This window comes from Canis lupus, chromosome 25 (genome assembly GCF_011100685.1).
Source record: "Canis lupus familiaris isolate Mischka breed German Shepherd chromosome 25, alternate assembly UU_Cfam_GSD_1.0, whole genome shotgun sequence".
Classification (NCBI taxonomy): Eukaryota; Metazoa; Chordata; class Mammalia; order Carnivora; family Canidae; genus Canis; species Canis lupus.
In genome coordinates, this window is record NC_049246.1 from 13069822 (window position 1) to 13087903 (window position 18082).

Consider the following 18082-nt stretch of genomic DNA (forward strand, 5'->3'; position numbering starts at 1 on the left):
TCAGAGCCTCAGAATGTGACTGTATTTTGAGATAGGGCCTTTAAGAGGGGTTTGTTAAAATGAGAGTGGCCCCGAATCCCATCTGACTGGTGTCCTTATAACAAGAGGAAATTTTGACACATGAGACAGCAGGATCATGATGCATGGAAGAAAGGCCACGTGAGGACACGGCAAGACGGTGGCCATCTGCAAGCCAAGGAGAGAGGCCTCAGGCGAAACCAAACCTGCCCCGACACCTTGTCTGGAATTCCAGCCTCCAGAACTATGAGAAATACAGTCTGTGGGATTTTTGTACAGCATCATTTGTATAGCTTTTACTACTCTATCGTAAGAACACATCTTCATTTAATCAAGTCTCCATAGATGGATATTTACTTCCTTCTAATTTTCTTTGCTATGCTAGTCAGTGTTGTGATGAACCACCTGGTAATCTTTTCATATATCCATGGTTATTTTCTTAGAATGCTGAATTTTCATTTTTAAGTATAACATTAACTACTGGTGACAAGGGGGAAAAAATCCCCATGCTCCCAAGTGATAAAAGACAAAACCAGACAGGTAGAAGGAACAAAGTTATGTCTTGAAGTATTCACCTTTCGAACTGGATTGTGAGGATGATGATTTCACGGAGGACGAGGGGAAATTAACCAGGGCAGAGGAATGAGAGCAATGTCCACATCTTTCCAGAGGACGGCTGAAAAAGAAACCACCAGAAGACAAGTAAGGAAATAAAAAGGCAAGTAGCTGAGTGAAGTAAGTCAGTCGGAGAAGGACAAACATTATATGTTCTCATTCATTTGGGGAATATAAATAATAGTGAAAGGGAATATAAGAGAAGGGAGAAGAAATGTGTGGGAAATATCAGAAAGGGAGACAGAACGTAAAGACTGCTAACTCTGGGAAACGAACTAGGGGTGGTGGGAGGGGAGGAGGGCGGGGGGTGGGAGTGATTGGGTGACGGGCACTGGGGATTATTCTGTATGTTGGTAAATTGATCACCAATAAAAAATAAATTAATATAAATAAAATAAATAAAAGGGCAAGTAAAGAGAGCTAAGGATCCTTAAAGAGGAGAGGACAGAAAAGGCACAGTTTGACGACCTGATATGACTGGTAAGCACAATATTTATACTTATTGCGAGACTAGTTGGCATGTCTACTGTACACTGTGCACTGTATTTTAAAACATCTAACTGGTCTCCCCACTGTTGCCAACAGCACCCCATCCACTGATGTGTGCTCAGGAAATGCCAAAAAAAAAAAAAAAAAAAAAGTGTAACATTTGACCAGGAAAATAGAGGCAGATCTGCTGAGGGAATAAAATTTATCTAATGCTTTACAAGACAAAACTTAAATAAATTCTGGTATTTTGTTTTATACCTCTGGTTGCCCATTAATGGAAATCTAAAATTATCCTTAATGGACATATATTCAGGAGTTCAGTTTAGACTACTTCCTCACTTACCACTTTGTTGAGGAATAGGGAGGGCTGTGTTGATGAGCTCTATTAACCATTAGGAGAGTGATGCTTTTTGTGTCAGAAATGGACAAAGACCCCTGTGGGTAAAGACCACATAATGGTAGTAAAAGACATCCTAGGTACACAAAGCTCATTCTAAGAGAATTTTTCAAGCCACACGTGCTTCCTGATCCCAAGTCCTTTCCACGACTATGCTTCCCAGGGCTTCCTTACCAGCCTCCGCATCTTTCTGTGAACTCTTCTTAACCATCTGTTGTGAACTTATGGCCACCAACGGTTTCCTCCAAACACAAAACTACAGAATCCACCAGCCTGTGTGGGTCCTACTCATCCCTGGGGTTGGGCTCTTCCCAGGATCTATGTTGCCCTGGCCTAGGGGATGGGGAAGGCATGTTTACCGTGTGATAAATGCAATCCCCAGAATTGAATTCAACTTTAGTCCAACTTTAAGAGATTGACATCCATTCTAAAAATCCAGCCGTGGTATTTGAGATTTCGGACAACCAGATGGAAAAAAAGTAATGAATGAGTGCTACTCAGCAGACACAGAGATGTTTCCCTAAAAGGAAGGACTCTGGTCTAAGAAGGAGACCCCTCAGCCAGGCTTCTTGGGATGGTGCCCTGGTCCAGTGGGCTCTGTGGAGCAGGTCATAGGAGCCTCATCATGAGCTCTGGAGACCTGAGAGGAGGCATGCTGTCAGCTTGAAAGACGTGTTATTTGCAGGATGTGTGAGAGGCCACATGGAAGAACCAGTGGTGAGAGGGTGAGAGGGGAAAGAGCAGGGTAGGAGCAGAGAAGATATGGATGGGCCATAAATGGGAAGACGTGAGGACAACGTGTGACATATGCCATGGTTGCTGAAAGTATACCTTCCATAGTTGACAGCTCTAGATTCAAAATTTGGGTGCCATAGCACTCAAGCTTACATTTCATTTCTAGTGAGTACTAGATACCTATTTCAAAATATTTATCTGGAACCTTGGAATTGGCCAAGATTTCTTAATCAGGACACAGACATTCTAACTTTAAAGAAAAAAGTTAGTAAATTGGACTACATTAGAGCCAAGAACTTCTAGTCATTAAAAGACACAGTGAATGGCAGCACACAGAGACAGAGTGGGAGAAGGTATGTGCGGTGCACACATCCGACAAAGGACTCATAAAGAACTCCCGCTAATCAGTAAGAAAAAAAAAGACAACCAATAGAAATATGGATTAAAGACTTGAATAGATGCTTCTTAAGGGAAGCTAGCCAAGTGGCCAGTAATCAAATGATGCTGAGCCTTATTCATGATCCAGGAGAAGCAAATCAAAGCCACAGTGAGATTCTGGTACATACTCACCAGAATGTCTGAAAGAAAAATGGCAGGTAATATCAAGGGTTGTCAAGGGTGTGGAGCAAGAATCCTCATAATCTGCTGATGGGAATGTAAACTGATACAACCTCTGTGGAAAACTACCTACTACTGATCATAATGCGTACTCTAAGACTTAGTGACTTCACTCCCAGGGACACAGCAATGCATACACAGTTCACCAAAAGATATGTACAAAATTGTTTGGAGAACCACTATTTTAAATAAAAACTGGAAACCCACCTACCCAGCAGCGTTAGAATGGGCAAATGCATGGTAAGATATTCCCACACTCTCCAGCGGTGGTTCTCTGAGTATAGTCCCGGGAAGGGCAGCGTCAGTATCATGGGGCTACTTATAGCAATCTCTGAGCTCCTGCCCCAGACCTACTGAACCCAAAACTCTAGGAATCCAGCAATCTGTGTTTTAGCAAGCCCCCAGGTGACGATGGTGTCCACACAAGTTTGAGAATCACTGCTTTACACAACAACAAGAGTGATCAGACTACAGCTCCAAGCAAAAATGTGGGTGAATTTCACAAACATAATGTTGAGCAAAAGATGTCAGACACAAAAGAGCATTTTGGATCATTCCATCTCTGCAAAGCTCGAAAGCAGGAGGAACTAATCACTGCTGTTTGAAGTCAGGATCAAGGTGGGGACTAGGGTGAGGGAAGTAAGGTGCCTAGGGCAAGATGTAAGGAAGTTTTCATGCTACCCTGAGAGTGAGTGCCTCCTAGGGGCCTCGCTTGCCTTGCCTGGCCCTCCTGGCCTTGGGCAGGATGACCCTTACCCCAGAAGGAGTATGAGAGGCCCCTCCAGGCCATTGTTAATGTTATGTGTGTCAGTCTGGGTGTTGGTTGCAACAGGATGTTCAGTCCCACAAATTCATCCATGTGTACACGAACAATTTAGAAACTTTTCTGTGTAGAATTTGGACTAATCCTTCAATAAGTAATTTTTCAGTAAGAGATTATGTACATATGCAATTGGAATGATACACCATGTGGTGCTCAGCGATGAAACAATGAATTGAAATTTTTGGTAGCCTTTGAATATAATTGCTTTCAGAATGTGGGCATTTTTTTAAAATAAGCTCAGAAATTAACAAAAAGAGAAAAAATTCAGGGTGCCTGGGTGGCTGAGTTGGTTAACGGTCTGCCCTTGGCTCAGGTCATGATGGAGCCCCAGGGCAGGCTCCTTGCTCAGTGGGGAGTCTGCTTCTCCCTCTCCTTCTGCTCCTCACCGTCCCCCCCCCACCCCCTCATCATTCTCTCTCTTTCTCTGCAAATAAATAAACAAAATCTTAAAAAAAACAGTAATTCAGAGTCAAGTCTGGTAGATGACAGATGAGATCAAAATGAGTAATACCATTATATTTGTTCTAAAAATTGAGATGGGATTTCCAGTGTGACTTAACTGGACTCTTAAGGCCATTGCCAAGGAGAAGTGAGTCCCAGGTGTGTTCTGGAGGTGGGAAAAACTTCAGAATAAGTTATAACTCCTCAGGGAGCGACTTTGAGCACACTTCCCTGACGTCTGGGATTTCCGGGACAGGGGCTAGCAGATCAACCACCTTGCTTTATAGGCACACCTGGCAAAAAGACAGAGTCCCCATCTTGTGTCGCCTGCCTGCTAGGAAAGCCGTGCTTTTTGTTTTGTTTGTTTGACTTAATGCTTTTATCTTTATTGCCCGGGTGAGCTCTAGGTAAGGCCTACCCCACCTCTGCTTTTTAATATGCGAAGGGGAAACGTCCCCACTGGCTGTGCTTCCTGCAGCTGAGCCCGAGTTAATGGCAACGCATGGAGGCTGTGAGACCCCAGGAATCAAAAGCATTTTTGTTTAGACTATGAAGAAAATATGAGCCAGTCATTGTGGTGTCTGCCGGCTGGATGCTGCGATGAACCTGGGGGGGGGACGGTTGGGCAGAACGAGCCCCGGGGACTCCTGAGCCTCAGACCCTGGGTGAGCAGCAGCTGCTTTCTGCACGGAATGGCCAGGGGCTCTGACCACAGCCTTCCTGCAGCAGGGCCCTGGGACTTCCTGTTACATAAAGGCGTGTGGGACTAAGAGGGGCTCCGCAGGGCCTGATGCCGGCCCTCGCCGGGTGCCACCCCACTCTGGGGACAGACGGGCATCTAACCCCCAGCCCTGACCTGGGAAACATAGTGACCCAACCAGGCCTGGCAGGGGGACCGTCCTGACGCGGCGGGGAGCCAACTGAGAATACCTCCGTGTCTGCGTCGGTATTACTTCACTGTCTAAAAACTTCTGGAATTTTGTTGAATTCAAGCATTTCAGCAAACGTGTTATCCTGTCCTTCCTCAAGAGTACCCTGGCCGGTGCCTCTTTCATGTAGATGCTTGTGTGCTCCACGAGGAACGGTTTTAGTGATCTGACTGTCCCCCTTGAGGCTCCCTCCTCAGCCAAGCGCCCACCTCCTTGCCCCTCGGGGTTGCGACAGCCTCCTACCTGTCCCCTGTCCCCCCGGCCCCCTTTCCGTGGCTCCTGTCCTGGAAGCCAGTCCACACGCAGTAGCCGGATCACAGCCCTGCTTGGCTCCGACCCTGAGGGGCTCCTGCTTCTCTCTGAATTAACCTCGCCCTTCTGATGCTTTGACATCCTGGGGACTTGCACATCCTGGAGACACTGCCCCTCCCGGGACTGGCTGATTCTAGAGAGCAAGCCACCCACCTAGGAGTGCACTTGAAGCTGCAAATCAACCAGTCCGGAGCCAGCCGAGCGGGCAACGCAGCCACCTCCTCTAGGGAACTGTTACACTCTGAGCCTCTAACCCCCTGTCCTAGTCACCCAGGGCCAGAGTCCCCTGGAATTATCCTGCCTCTCCTGTTCCTTCCCAGAGAAACCACAAAAAAGTCGATACCTGATGCTTCCCCCCCCCCCCCCCCCGCCCACCGCCTCCCACCCGCCCCTGGTGCTCCTGGCCTGGTCCCTCACGGAGTGTGTGCCCCTTCTCCTGGGAGCTATATGTGTAGCCCACTCATTTTTAGATGACTTGGTGTCTCCTGATCCATTGGCTTTGCCATAACTGAATAATAATAATAAAACCCACATTTTAAAAGAGTTTTTTTTTTTTTTAAGATTTATTTATGATTGACATAGAGAGAGACAGAGGCAGAGACACAGGCAGAGGGAGAAGCAGGCTCCATGCAGGGAGCCCGATGTGGGACTCGATCCCGGGACCCCAGGATCGTGCCCTGGGCCAAAGGCAGATGCTAAACCACTGAGCCTCCCAGGGATCCCAAAACCCACATTTTGAAACACTCTCAGACGAAAAGTCAAGATCTTTGCTCGATCTAGACTCTGCTGCCCACTATGCCAGCAGAGCACTTGAAATGTGGCTTCTCAGTACTGTGATGGACTGTAAATGTGAACTATACACTGGGTTTCAAAGACAATACTGAAAAAAGGTAAAATAGCTCATCCATCATTTTTATATTGACCATTTGTTGGAATAACAATATTTTAGATATGTTGTCTTCAATAAGCTATATTAAAATTAATTTCACCTGTTTGCTTTTAGTTTTCTATGTACTTTATTTTTAAGATTTTATTTTTTTTTCTTGAGAGAGAGAGAGAGAGAGAGAGAGAGCACATGCACAAGAGAGACCACACAAGCAGGGGGAGCTGCAGGCAGAGAGAGAGGTAGAAGCAGGTTCCTGGCTGAGCAGGGAGCCTGATGCAGGGTTCAATCCCAGGACCCCAGGATCATGACCTGAGCTGAAGGCAGACGCTTAACCGACTGAGCCACCCAGGTGCCCCTGTTTTTACTTTTTTAGTATGGCTACTACAAAATCTTAAAATGCACTTGTAGCTCTCCTATCTCTATTGGACAACCTTGGTCCACAGGGCCCTGCATGATCTTACTCTGCTACCCTTCTGGCTTCATCTTCTTCCCTCCTCTGCTTCATCACATTGGCCTCCTGATGCTCCTTAGATGCTCCTGATGCTCCTCCTGGTGCTCCCAGGACCTTTGCATTTGCTGTTCTCTCTTCCAGGAACGAGCCCCTTAGATACTCCCCACCCCATCTCTACCCTACTTCATCTCCAAGTGACGACTGCTCTGGCCTCCCTCCCTAAAATTTCAGCATTACCCTCAACCTCTCTCTTCCCTGCTTTATTTTTCATGCTTAATATGTATCACTAGCTAAAATTCTGCTGGTTTCTCTTGTTTATTATCTATGTCCCCATCAGCATGAAAGCTAATATGGGCAGGGATTTGGGTCTCTTGTGTTCTCTGCTGTATCCTCTGTATCTAGAAAGAACAGTGCTTTGCACAAAGTAACAATAAATATTTGTTGAATGAATGAACACAGGATACAGACTTTTGGCCTCAGGATCTTCATTCCAAATGAGAGAAGTCAAGTATATATAACAGATAAAACAGGGCTGGGGGTTGGAGCAAGGGAGAAGCCTGCAGGGAGTCGGGAGCTTGGCCAGCTAAGGAGGCCTGGCCATGGTCCCATGGCTGAGAGGCGCTCAGATCCAGGCTGGGCTGCTCAGACCTGTCAGATGGCAGAGGAGGGTGGTTGTGGGGGGCAGGGAGGGGGAAGTTGGGGCTTGGAACTGGCTGGAAAGGAGAGAATGGATAATCTATATTTTTTAAAAGCTGCCTGTAAGATCAGCCCTTGGTGCTATTGCTTATTTTTACAAGTGGGATGGGACACAACAGATGAAGAATTGAACTGGCTTGGGAGGACAAGTAGTCCAGAAGCTTGCTGCAAGTCTCGAGCCTCATCCCAGAAATATTGATGAAAATCTGTGTTTACCCCATCCCCAGTGAATCCTGTGCATATTGCTCTTTGGAATGCACTCAGTTCCAGGAACAGATGACAGAGAAACAAAATATGATCTATCCATACAACGGGGTAGTATTTGGTCTCAAAAAGGAAGGAAATTCTGACCTGGGCTATAGGATGGATGACCCTTAAAGACACTAGGCTATGAGAAATAATGTGGTCTTTTGAAGGCAAACCTGTCTGCTGCCTGCCTTGCTCAGCCCTCTTGGTTAGTGCCCATTTCAACAACAAACACACAGTCATTTCTCACCCTACTAAGGGGGCTATTTCCTGGGCAGAGGTTTGTGTTAGAGCTTATTATAGAAAGCTCATACAAATCAACAAAGAGTGAGGGAAGATGGCTAAGAGTAGTATTGAAGAGGCATTAAATAAAATAAGAAACACAGATAAGTGGACAGTAAATGTCAAAAGTGATCATTCTCATTAGTAATAACAAAAGGAAGAAAACATTACAAGAATGCATATTTTTTTAATAACGGGTTAGACAGAGGTTAAACGAACAATAGCCAATGTTGGTGTAGGTATGAAGAAAACAACCCATGTCCTCAGATTGGAGGGACTGTAAAAGATACATCTAAGGAGCGATTCAGCAATATATAACAGGAAGCCTTCATAAAATATTCTTTTCCTATTACTCCACTTCCAGGAATTATTTCTTACAAAAAGTGTTTAAGAGCATAAAGATACATGCACAAGATTACTCAATGTAGTGTTTAGAGCAGCACAAATAATCCAAATTTCTTAAATAATTGGTAAGATTAGTATAGTATAGTATATAAAGTATAGTATAGTATAGTATAGTATAGTATATCCAGATAAAAGTTATACAACTATTTAAAATGATGCTGTGGATTATACTTCTATCTTATTTGGAAGGATGTTCAGCATATATGTGTTAGAAAAGCCGTTTAAAGAGCCATCTATATAATGTGAGTCAAATTTGCTTTAAAAGGACATATGGGCAGCCCCGGTGGCTCAGCAGTTTAGTGCCGCCTTCAGCCCAGGGCCTGATCCCGGAGACCTGGGATCGAGTTCCCACATCGGGCTCCCTCTGTGGAGCCTGCTTCTCCCTCTGCCTGTGTCTCTGCCTCTCTCTCTTTCTCTCTCCTCTCTGTGTATTCTCATGAATAAATAAATAAAATCTTTAAAAAAAGAAAATGACATATATATTTACATGGAAAAAGTCTAGAATCAATGTTACAGTGGTTGCCTCTAGGTGGAAAGATTTGGGTAATTTTAATTGTATTTCTGGTTGTTTACCTGTATTGTATTATCTAATTTTTCTCTATGATTATGTATTACTAGAGTTGTGTTTTTTTTTAACCTCCCATTTGGTGCAGAAAAAAGGAGTACACACAAGAAAGCATAGTTGCAAAGATTAAAGGTGTTTACCAGGCTGAGATCTTGTAAACTGTGGGATCACCGCCTGCAGACTGAAAAGGCAGTAATTAGACTGAATGTCAAAGGATGAGCCATTCAAGGAAGCAGCGATCCTTTTGGAAGAAACAGAATCCCCGGTGTTTACCGAAATACGGGGCAGCTAATGCCAATGAAGACACTGGGAATCTGCAAAATGCACCACACTATGGGTAGAAAATTGGTTCACCCTCTGCCCTCACTAGCTGGCACGTTAAGGGGTCCTGGGTGTGCACCAGGCTCAGCCTTTGCGTGTTGTCCCATCTACCCCGGACGATAACCCTGGAGATGGCTAGGGTGCCCATTTGACGGTGGGGCGGCTGATGGGTGTTGGAGTGTGGGTTTGAATCCCAGCCTCCCCATCCCAGAGCCCGCCTCTGCACGCCCCTCACTAGGGCCTCCTAGCTGCTGGGAAGGATGCTCCTCCAGAGTGTGCACAGAGCTTCCTCTGGGGCAAGGGGTCACCTCCTCCAGCAACAGGCCAGGCCCGGGGATCCCTCCAGACCCTTCTCCTGGTTCTCCATGGGCGCCCAGACAGTGCTGCTGGCCACTTGGCCCTGTCTGTGTTGTTTATTTTGCAGCAGCGCCACCGAGGGGTCTGGGTTTCCACCAGCAGCGCCCCTGCACGTTCCCATGGCAACCTGGACGCATCCCAGCAATGCTGTGAAAGAGCCACCGTCCAGCTGGAGGGCAAGGTCACGGTCACGCACTGAATGCCGTGGGAGGGAAGCCTGGCACAGGCCTTCCGAAAAGTACTTGGGACTTTGTAATCCGTGTTTGGCATCACTGCGTTTTCACAGGGTGGCAAGCCTGGCTGGACCCCGGGCCCAGAGCCCCTCCCCATCTACTCTGCCGACTGCACCCCAGCCAGAAAAAAATGCAAGGACTAAGAGCCGACTAAGGGGGATGATGGTGTGCATTTCTTTGGTGGCAAGTTGAGAGCATCCCTGTCATTCCCCACCTCCCTACCCACATCCCCTTTGTGCAGGGCTGCGCAAGTTATACCACCCTCTGAGCTTCCGGGGACACTGTTCCTGGAGACTAAGATGTGGGTGTCGCCTTCAGAAGTGTTGGGCCACAGAGGGACTGACTCGCCATGACTGGCCCATAGTAAGCTAAAACTAGGACAATGTGCTGGGGACCCAAACAACAGCTTCTTTATCCAGAGCACACTCTTCCAGTAAGCTCAGCTATACCAAACACAACCAAGCAATGGATGAGAAGCAGAAAAGGCTGAAGTAAAAATGTAGATTTTTAAAGCCAGGGTTTTAAAATCACTCACTAGCAAGTGAAATCGGACCCTCAATCAGAGCAACTTGCTCTTCTCTGGTGTATCTCCTGCTTGCTATTAAAAAGGACCATAGCCTGGGAGGGCTTATAAAAAACAGAAATTTATCTCTTATCATTCTGAAGGCTGGAAGTCTGAGATCTGGGTGCCAGTCACGTCAGGTTCTGGTGAGGACCCTCCTCTGGGTTGTATTCACTCTCTTGTATCCTCACATGGTAATGGTGATGCTGGCAGGGGAACTCTTTGAGATCCCTTTGATGAGATCACTAATTGGTTCATGAGGGCTCCATCCACCTCACCCAGTAATCACTTCCCAAAGCCCTTCCTCCTAACACCATCACATTGAGAGTTATGATTGCAACATACAAATTGGAGTGAGGGGTGGGTAGAACATTCCATCCATAGCACTCTCCAAGTCAGTTTGGTTGTCTGGTTTCTCAGCCAACAGAAGAGAAGAGCCTGGGAGCAGAATGGATGCCACCACCACTACCACCCAGGCCTCTTTTATTGTCCCCTTGTCCCACAGCACCTGGAAATATTGGCTCCTGTGGACTCCCAGGTGTCCCCTTCTTGGGAGAACTGTCTTTGGCAGAAGAAGATCCAACTCACCCGGGAGGTTGGGAGTACCCCTGCCTCATACCACCATGCCCAGGCAGTCCACTACCAATAGCTGTCTGACATAGGGGTACAAAAGGGTGGCTACCTTGGGTGTCAGAATCCTTGTCTCAGGGAAACCTGAGCCTGAACTGAGAGGTGTTATGTTCTGTTAGCAGAAATGGTCCCACTCCCACAACCCACTGTTACCAAGTGAGACACTTGAGAGTCATCTCTGACCCCTCCCTCACACCAGACAACAAATCGACCCCAAGACCTGCAAATTGGGCACCTCACCTTGAGTCTGTCCATTTGTCTCTGTGCCCTGTGACACAGCTGAGTTCAGGCCACCATTACCTCCCACAGGTCTTGCTGCTTGCTACCTGTTGTGCTTCTCACTCTGTCCTCATGTCGTCAAGAGAGCACATTGGACCACATCACATCCCAAGTCAAACTGCTCAATGGCTTCCAGTCCATCTAGAATCCAGTCCTCCTTGCCAAGATCAGACATGACCAGGCCTGGCTGACCTCTCCACTCTCATGTCTCTGCCATCCTTCTTTCCACGAACCCCCAGCAACCCCACATCCTCACCCCCCTACAAACAACTGGACATTCTGAGAGTGTCTTGACTATGTGCAGGGATCTCTGGTACCCTAGGGATGCTCTGTCTGGAAAGCTCTACCTCACCTCTTTTCCTGGCCCACTCCTTCCTTTCCATTCCTCAAGATGGGATTTGGACATGCTTTCCCACCAGAGGCCACCTGGATCTCTCAGTGTACCCCCTTACCTCTTCTGTCTTCTATCAGAACAATTGCTTGTACTCTTGTACATCCTGGAGCACATGACATCAAGGTTGGGAATGTTTGATCCATAGCCATATAATGGGCACTCAGTAGTTATGTAATAAACTAACAAAATGACAGTGGATGGCCTGGTATCAAGAACTCAGAGAGCACAGCCATCGGAGGCCACCTTGTATGGGACCAGGATCCCTGGTTACTTCCTTCCATGGCTTCTATGGCATTCCTGCATCAGAGTCCAGAATGGTCTATTGTGACACAGAGAAGAAGAAACTAGCAGGTTCTCTGCAGAATTCCAATTTTAATAGGACATGTTCCAATTTTCTGGTCTGGTTACTCTGGCCTCCAAGAACAAGCAAGTAGGTGGCTGCCTCCCCAGGCACTTCCATGGCTGCCCCTGCCCCCACCTTTAAGGGGACTCACATGCCTCTCAGTGAGACCTTCCCAGACTGCACTATTTCAAATCTCAACTCCTGTCCTTCACACCTCAGCATCCAATCCCCTTCTTTGCTCAGTTCTCCTCCACAGCAGTTAGTATCATCCAACATACCAATTATTGGACTTACTTGTCTGTTTATTGTCTGTCTGCTGGTATGCTGCAAGGGCCGTGGGGCAGGGTTTCTGGCTTTTTTCCTGTTTTGTTCAGGGCTGTACCACCCCAGGGAGTCCAGGGCCTGGCACATAGCTGGATAACTCTCTGTTGAACGAATGTATAAGATTGAAGCATATCACTGAGAATGGACACACAGGACACAGTAGCGCAAATTTTGAGACTAGATTCAGGAAGCCTGGAAGCTTTGAAGCTGTGCTTGGCTGCTGGCCTGATGGTAAAAGAGGACTGGTGGAGACAGAAATACATCCTCATTTTCTCTTCTGTCTTTTCTATCGGTGGAAATGATCTAAAGACAGGGAGGGAAGACTTATGTAATGGTATCAGTTAGCTCTGAGATATTCATGAGGGAAGACAAAACACTTTCTTCAATGTTTCTCAATCACATCAAACCTTCTCCTACCCCTCCTTCCAGGACTGGCAGGAAATCCAGTCACCATGATTTTATGGAGGACTTTTCCCCCTAAGGTTTCACGACTCCTTGGTGAGGGGTGCTTAAAGTGACCGCGTGACACTCTGTGGTGTTTCCTTGCCCTGACCAGGCCATGCATGAGAGGGCACCCCCAAATAACATTCTCACTCTTTCCCCAGGTTTGGCTGCAGAAACCCATGCCAAGTCCTGCTTAAGAGGAAAGTGTGTGGTTCTAGAAAGGTGAGGAAGTCGGCAGTTGGCACTGAAGACTTTCAATAATTCAGACAGGCAGGTCCAAGGGAGGACCTCTCAGGGAGTGAGTGCAAGCCTCACTGGAGGCAAAAAGATGGTTAGGAATCTTTGAGCATTATGAGGAATGGAAAGAGGCAAAAGGACTATGATATTCAAAATTGGGGTGGGGGACCCAGAACAAGGTGGATACTAGAAACTGAGGCCCAATGAATGTGACCTTGAGTACTAACAATGTGTAGGTTAGTTTAACAAACCGATGGCATGTCATTCAGCTTATGTTTCATGCAAATTGAGGAGAAGAATGAATGATTCTGGGGTGTTAACTTGTGTCCAGTTAGCTTCATACCTCATTAAGTTTCTTGATTGATTGAATTGCAGGATAAAAGAGTGCCTTCATTTTGGCAAGATGATTTAGGGGTCTTCTTGATACTTATCTCTGTGGACAAGTTGGGGAACTGTTGGCCAGAAGAGTCATTCATATCATGTACTTCCTGTGTTCTGCATTGAAATCACAAAGATGAATAAAACATGGTCTTTGCCTTGGAGAAACTCAGCCTTGTGAGTGAGACAGCTATGTAAAGAAGTAATTATGATACACTTCGATAAATGTGTAATTCAGTCATTTGCGAAGTGTTATATGTGATGGGACAAGCAGGTGACTTTGTAGTTGGTTGGAAAAGATTCATTATTCAACATCAAGGTAGAGGGAGGTCTCTTCTGTACCACAAAGATGTATATCAATTCTGTGCTGTCCAAACTTTAAAAAAAATGTATATGAAGACATCAAAGTCATGTTGATCAAATTTGCCAATGACATCAACTTTTGGGAGATAGCTAATACATTGACCATGGAGCAGGATTCAGAAAAACCTCCAAAATCTAGAAAAGGTATGGCAACACTAAAAGATGAAATTGAAAAGGAAAAAATGTAAAGTCTCAGGGCACCTAGGTGGCTCTGTCAGTTAAGCATCCAACTCTTGATTTCGGTCATGATCTCAGGGTTGTGAGATGGAGTCCCACGTCAGGCTCCATGCTCAGCAGGGAGTCCGCCTGAGATTCTCTCTCTCCATCTCTCTCTGTCCCTCACCCTGGCCTGTGTGCATGCTCTCTATCAAATAAATTAATTTTTTTTAAAGAAAAATGTAAAGTCTTGACTTATATTCAGATTTTAAAAGGTTCTAGAGGGTTTGGATGTCTTCAAGGTCGATGCAAACTAATCTTACAGGTGAATGAGCAATGTGGGAGCTTATTTAAAAACAGCAGCTTGAGGGGATCCCTGGATGGCTCCACGGTTTGGTGCCTGCCTTCGGCCTGGGGCATGGTCCTGGAGTCCTGGGATCGAGTCCCGCATTGGGCTTCCTGCATGGAGCCTGCTTCTCCCTCTGCCTGTGTCTCTGCCTCTCTCTGTCTGTGTCTCTCATGAATAAAAAAATAAATAAATAAATAAGAATAAAAAAAGCTTTAAAAAAAATAAAAACAGCAGTTTGATATCCAGAACAAAGAAGGTATTCATTCTACTTTATTCCAAGCTGATTAGACCACTTCTGGAATATCGTACTTTATTAATTAAAGGCACTCAACCAGAGTGGCAAAGAATTCATGAAAACTGGAAGGTATTGGGAGACCCAAGTATCTAGGGTCTGCTTCATCCCAGCGTCACGATAGAAGCTTCAAATGAGACCGATCCTTCTGCACAGTCCCTGCCCCTCCTCAGAATGGAAGAGTCCATGCAGATGACAGCTCCTGCCCCATGCACTAATGGGACCTAGCAATAGTTTTAGTTCTGAACTAAGGGCACCACACCCCACGTTGATGCTGTAAACCAGCAGCTCCTTTTTTAGCCCCTACAAGGGGGAATGGTTGACTTCCTTTTGCTCTAGTCTCCTGGGTATTCTGAGGTTTCCCCATACCATTTTCTCTAACTGGTATGCTGGCTTCCTGTCCCCTCTTCTTGGCCTACGGTTCTGAAGGTCAAGCCAATAATGTTGCCTTAAATTAGGTAGTCTCATGTTCACTCTGCTCGGCTTCTGCACACCTTCCCAGCCTGCCCCAATCTCTGCTTCTTGGATATTTTTTTTTATAAGATTTTATTTATTTATTTGAGAGAGACAGAGACAGACAGACAGACAGACAGACAGAGAAAGAGAGAAAGCATGAGCAGGGGGAGTGGCAAAGGAGGAGGAGTAGCAAGCTTCCTGCTGAGAGGGAATGGGGCTCAATCCTGGGACCCTGGGAGCTGAAGGCAGATGCTTAACCAACTGAGCCACCCAGGCACCCCTGCTTCTTGGATCTTGATGGCTATTGGACCTGGATGTGCCAAGTCCCCAGCTGATCTCTAAATGTTAGCTTCACTTTTGCGTTATGTCTGCTTTAAGCTACCCTGAACACATGCAAGCATGCATTTATGTACACATACACATATCTGCACACTCAAATACACTCCTATTCACAACCCATCAGCTCCCCTGCCCTGGGCTCTTCTCTCAACCCCTGAATTCAGAATGCTTTGATTTATTGTGCCAAAGGGTAAACCAGGGCAGATGGGTAAACACTCCTCTGTGGCAGATTCCAGCTCAGTAAGAGAAACAATGCTGTAAAGACTCTTTGGCTTGGGGATATTGTGGAAGGGATTTCAAAGGTTATGGGTAGTTAAACCAGCAGGCCAGTGTCCCCAAATCCGGCTATATACCAGCTGGTTTAAGTGCAGATTCCAGGGCCCACTCCAAACCTACTATGTTAGAATTCAGAGCTTGAGGCAGGACTCTGTATTCTCAGCAAGTTTACCTGACCCTTTGATGCAGCTGGGCCTGAGACTAGCATCTGGATTAGATTATTTTTTCTAAAGTGAATTTGTGCTTTTTCACAATGATTCTGAGACATCAAGAAATTGTTCAAAATGTTAAAGAGTTTAAAACGTTAAGTTTCAGAGCCCCTCATTCCTTAACACTGCAGGCAAATTCAGGATCGCTGTTCATATTTGAGGATGCCGTTGCCTCTGGGGATTATTTCCTGCTTGTACGGCAGCTAATAAGTCAAGTGCATGAGTGCCAGACCTTTCCAAAGGCTGCATCCCCAGAGTGTTTCAGGAAGAATTCCCTTGGACACTGTCTTGGCCTTGCCTTGGGAACACAGCTTTGGCCATGGGCTGCCTCTGTCAAAGCTGGGGACATCCCTGAACATCTGCTTCTTGAACATCCTCTTGAACTGGTGAGCCCAATAAGTGCACCCACGATGTCAGGGCCAGGAGCCAGCACATGACAAAAGGCTGTTCTGGCTAACTGTGCAGGAGATCAGACCCCCCATCTCCATTGCAAAATCAACCTATCCTCCTCTGTCTCACAGCCTGACCTCTGTTTTCCTTCTCCTTAAAGAAAAAGGAATTTTGAACTCCCATCATTCAGTACTTGAGATAAACATTTCTCTATCCTTTTAAATATATGTGTCACATATACAAATATATACATGTAATGTATGTGTGTATAATCTGTCTATCTACCTACCTACCTACCTACCTGTCTACCTATAATGCTGGACATTTATCTAGCCAATTCCTAGCTCTTATATCAGGGACACATGCTCTCTCTTTTTCAGTATATCACCTTGCCACAAATAAAATTTTTCCAATATCCACAAACAGGCTAATAATAACATTATTCATAGTCACAGTAGAACAATTTTACTTCTTAGTGTTATATTTCATCCCACCATACACTGAGATTCAAATAAATACATGCGAACAAACTAGGACACATTTTAGTAACGCTGGATTAAAAGAGACTTTTTACTGAACAGCTCCAAACAGTTGCAGTAATAGCTACAGTAACCTCTGTGTTGGGGACAGAGAGAGAGGACAAGCAGAGGAGGGAGCATCCAAGGGCTTAGATGTCCCTGGAGTTCTTCATGGGAATAAATGTACATTCAAAAGTCAGAAATCCCACAACAGCTGCTCAGTGCATGGATGCCCATGAAATCTATCCACCACAAATCTGAGGTCTCGGTGGAATTTATGCACTAATTTGGAGGAAGAAGAAGAAAGAAGGGGAAGAAGGAGAAGAAGAAGGAGTAGGAGGAAAGAAGAAGAAGAAGAAGAAAAGAAGAGGAAGAAGAAGAAGAAGAAGAAGAAGAAGAAGAAGAAGAAGAAGAAGAAGAAGAAGAAGAAGAAGAAAGAAGAAGAAGAAGAATTATTTTCTTATATCAAAGCAATACACCAAGGGAGCCAGAGGCTTTTTGGTGCTTTTGAACAAGCAAAGGAATGTGCAGAGTCCTGTTCATCCTACCAGCTGCAGGACAGTGAGAGTGTGGTGTCCTTCCCCTTCTGACCCTGCCAAGGGGCTGGGCCATCCCTCGGGGGCCCCTTTGTCTATGTCAGAAAGCACTGGAAAATATGGTACAAAGGACGGGTTAATATCACATTCTGTCAGAGACAGCACTGATAGAAGAGTCAAAAGAGCAGAAACACTGTCCCTGCTGGTCTTTAAGGCCCCTTGGCCAGCTTTGACAACCACTTCCTTAGGCTGGGGAATGCCCACCTCCACAGGGGCCATATATCACTCTTGCTCTTTGAAGAATCACATCTATGTTTGTCACCAGTTTCATCAGCCTGGTCTGTGAATCAGATTGCAAACAATGAGAGTTTGGTTCATCATCACTTTCTGGCTGCAAATCAAGCATGGAGAGAGTTGGAGGCACACACTGGGAGACAGTGTGTGGCTAGGGCCAGGCACACAGGTAGCTGGCACAATAGGATGTTCCTAGAGAAGTCCCCTTGCTCTAAATAAAATACCTTTTTCAATAGGAGACCAGGGTACCTGAGTTCCCACCATCAGTTAGTTTTTCAATTAAAGTACTCCACGATGCTACTGCTTAATGGAAGGAGTAGGGAATAATGTAGTAATTCCGTGAAAGGTTGTCTAGTCTCAGTTAGTTTAGATAAGTAGATCTAGAAGAAACCAAGAACAGGTAAGAATTTGGTGGAGGAGTCAGGCCCATAGGTGTGGTTTGTGGGAAGCTCTGGGTCAGGCACTTGTGTAGACTCACCTGCACTGGTAGAATT

The 18082-nt window shown here is 45.9% G+C and overlaps 2 long non-coding RNA genes across 4 annotated transcripts in view; one reads left to right on the forward strand and one right to left on the reverse strand.

The window, feature by feature from the left end:
• LOC111092401 overlaps positions 1-11973 on the reverse strand; it is a 24296-nt gene extending 12323 nt beyond the window's left edge. For all 3 annotated transcript variants that reach the window (XR_005378436.1, XR_005378435.1, XR_005378434.1), the window contains exons 1-3: positions 11743-11973; positions 1466-1557; positions 594-694 (exon numbers count right to left, since the gene is read on the reverse strand). This is a non-coding gene — a long non-coding RNA (uncharacterized LOC111092401). The remainder of the gene's footprint in view (positions 1-593; positions 695-1465; positions 1558-11742) is intronic.
• Positions 11974-12035: 62 nt separating this feature from the next.
• Positions 12036-13651, forward strand: LOC119865913. Its single transcript, XR_005378439.1, has 3 exons — positions 12036-12114; positions 12957-13017; positions 13408-13651. It is a non-coding gene; the product is annotated as an uncharacterized LOC119865913 (long non-coding RNA).
• Positions 13652-18082: the final 4431 nt, after the last annotated feature.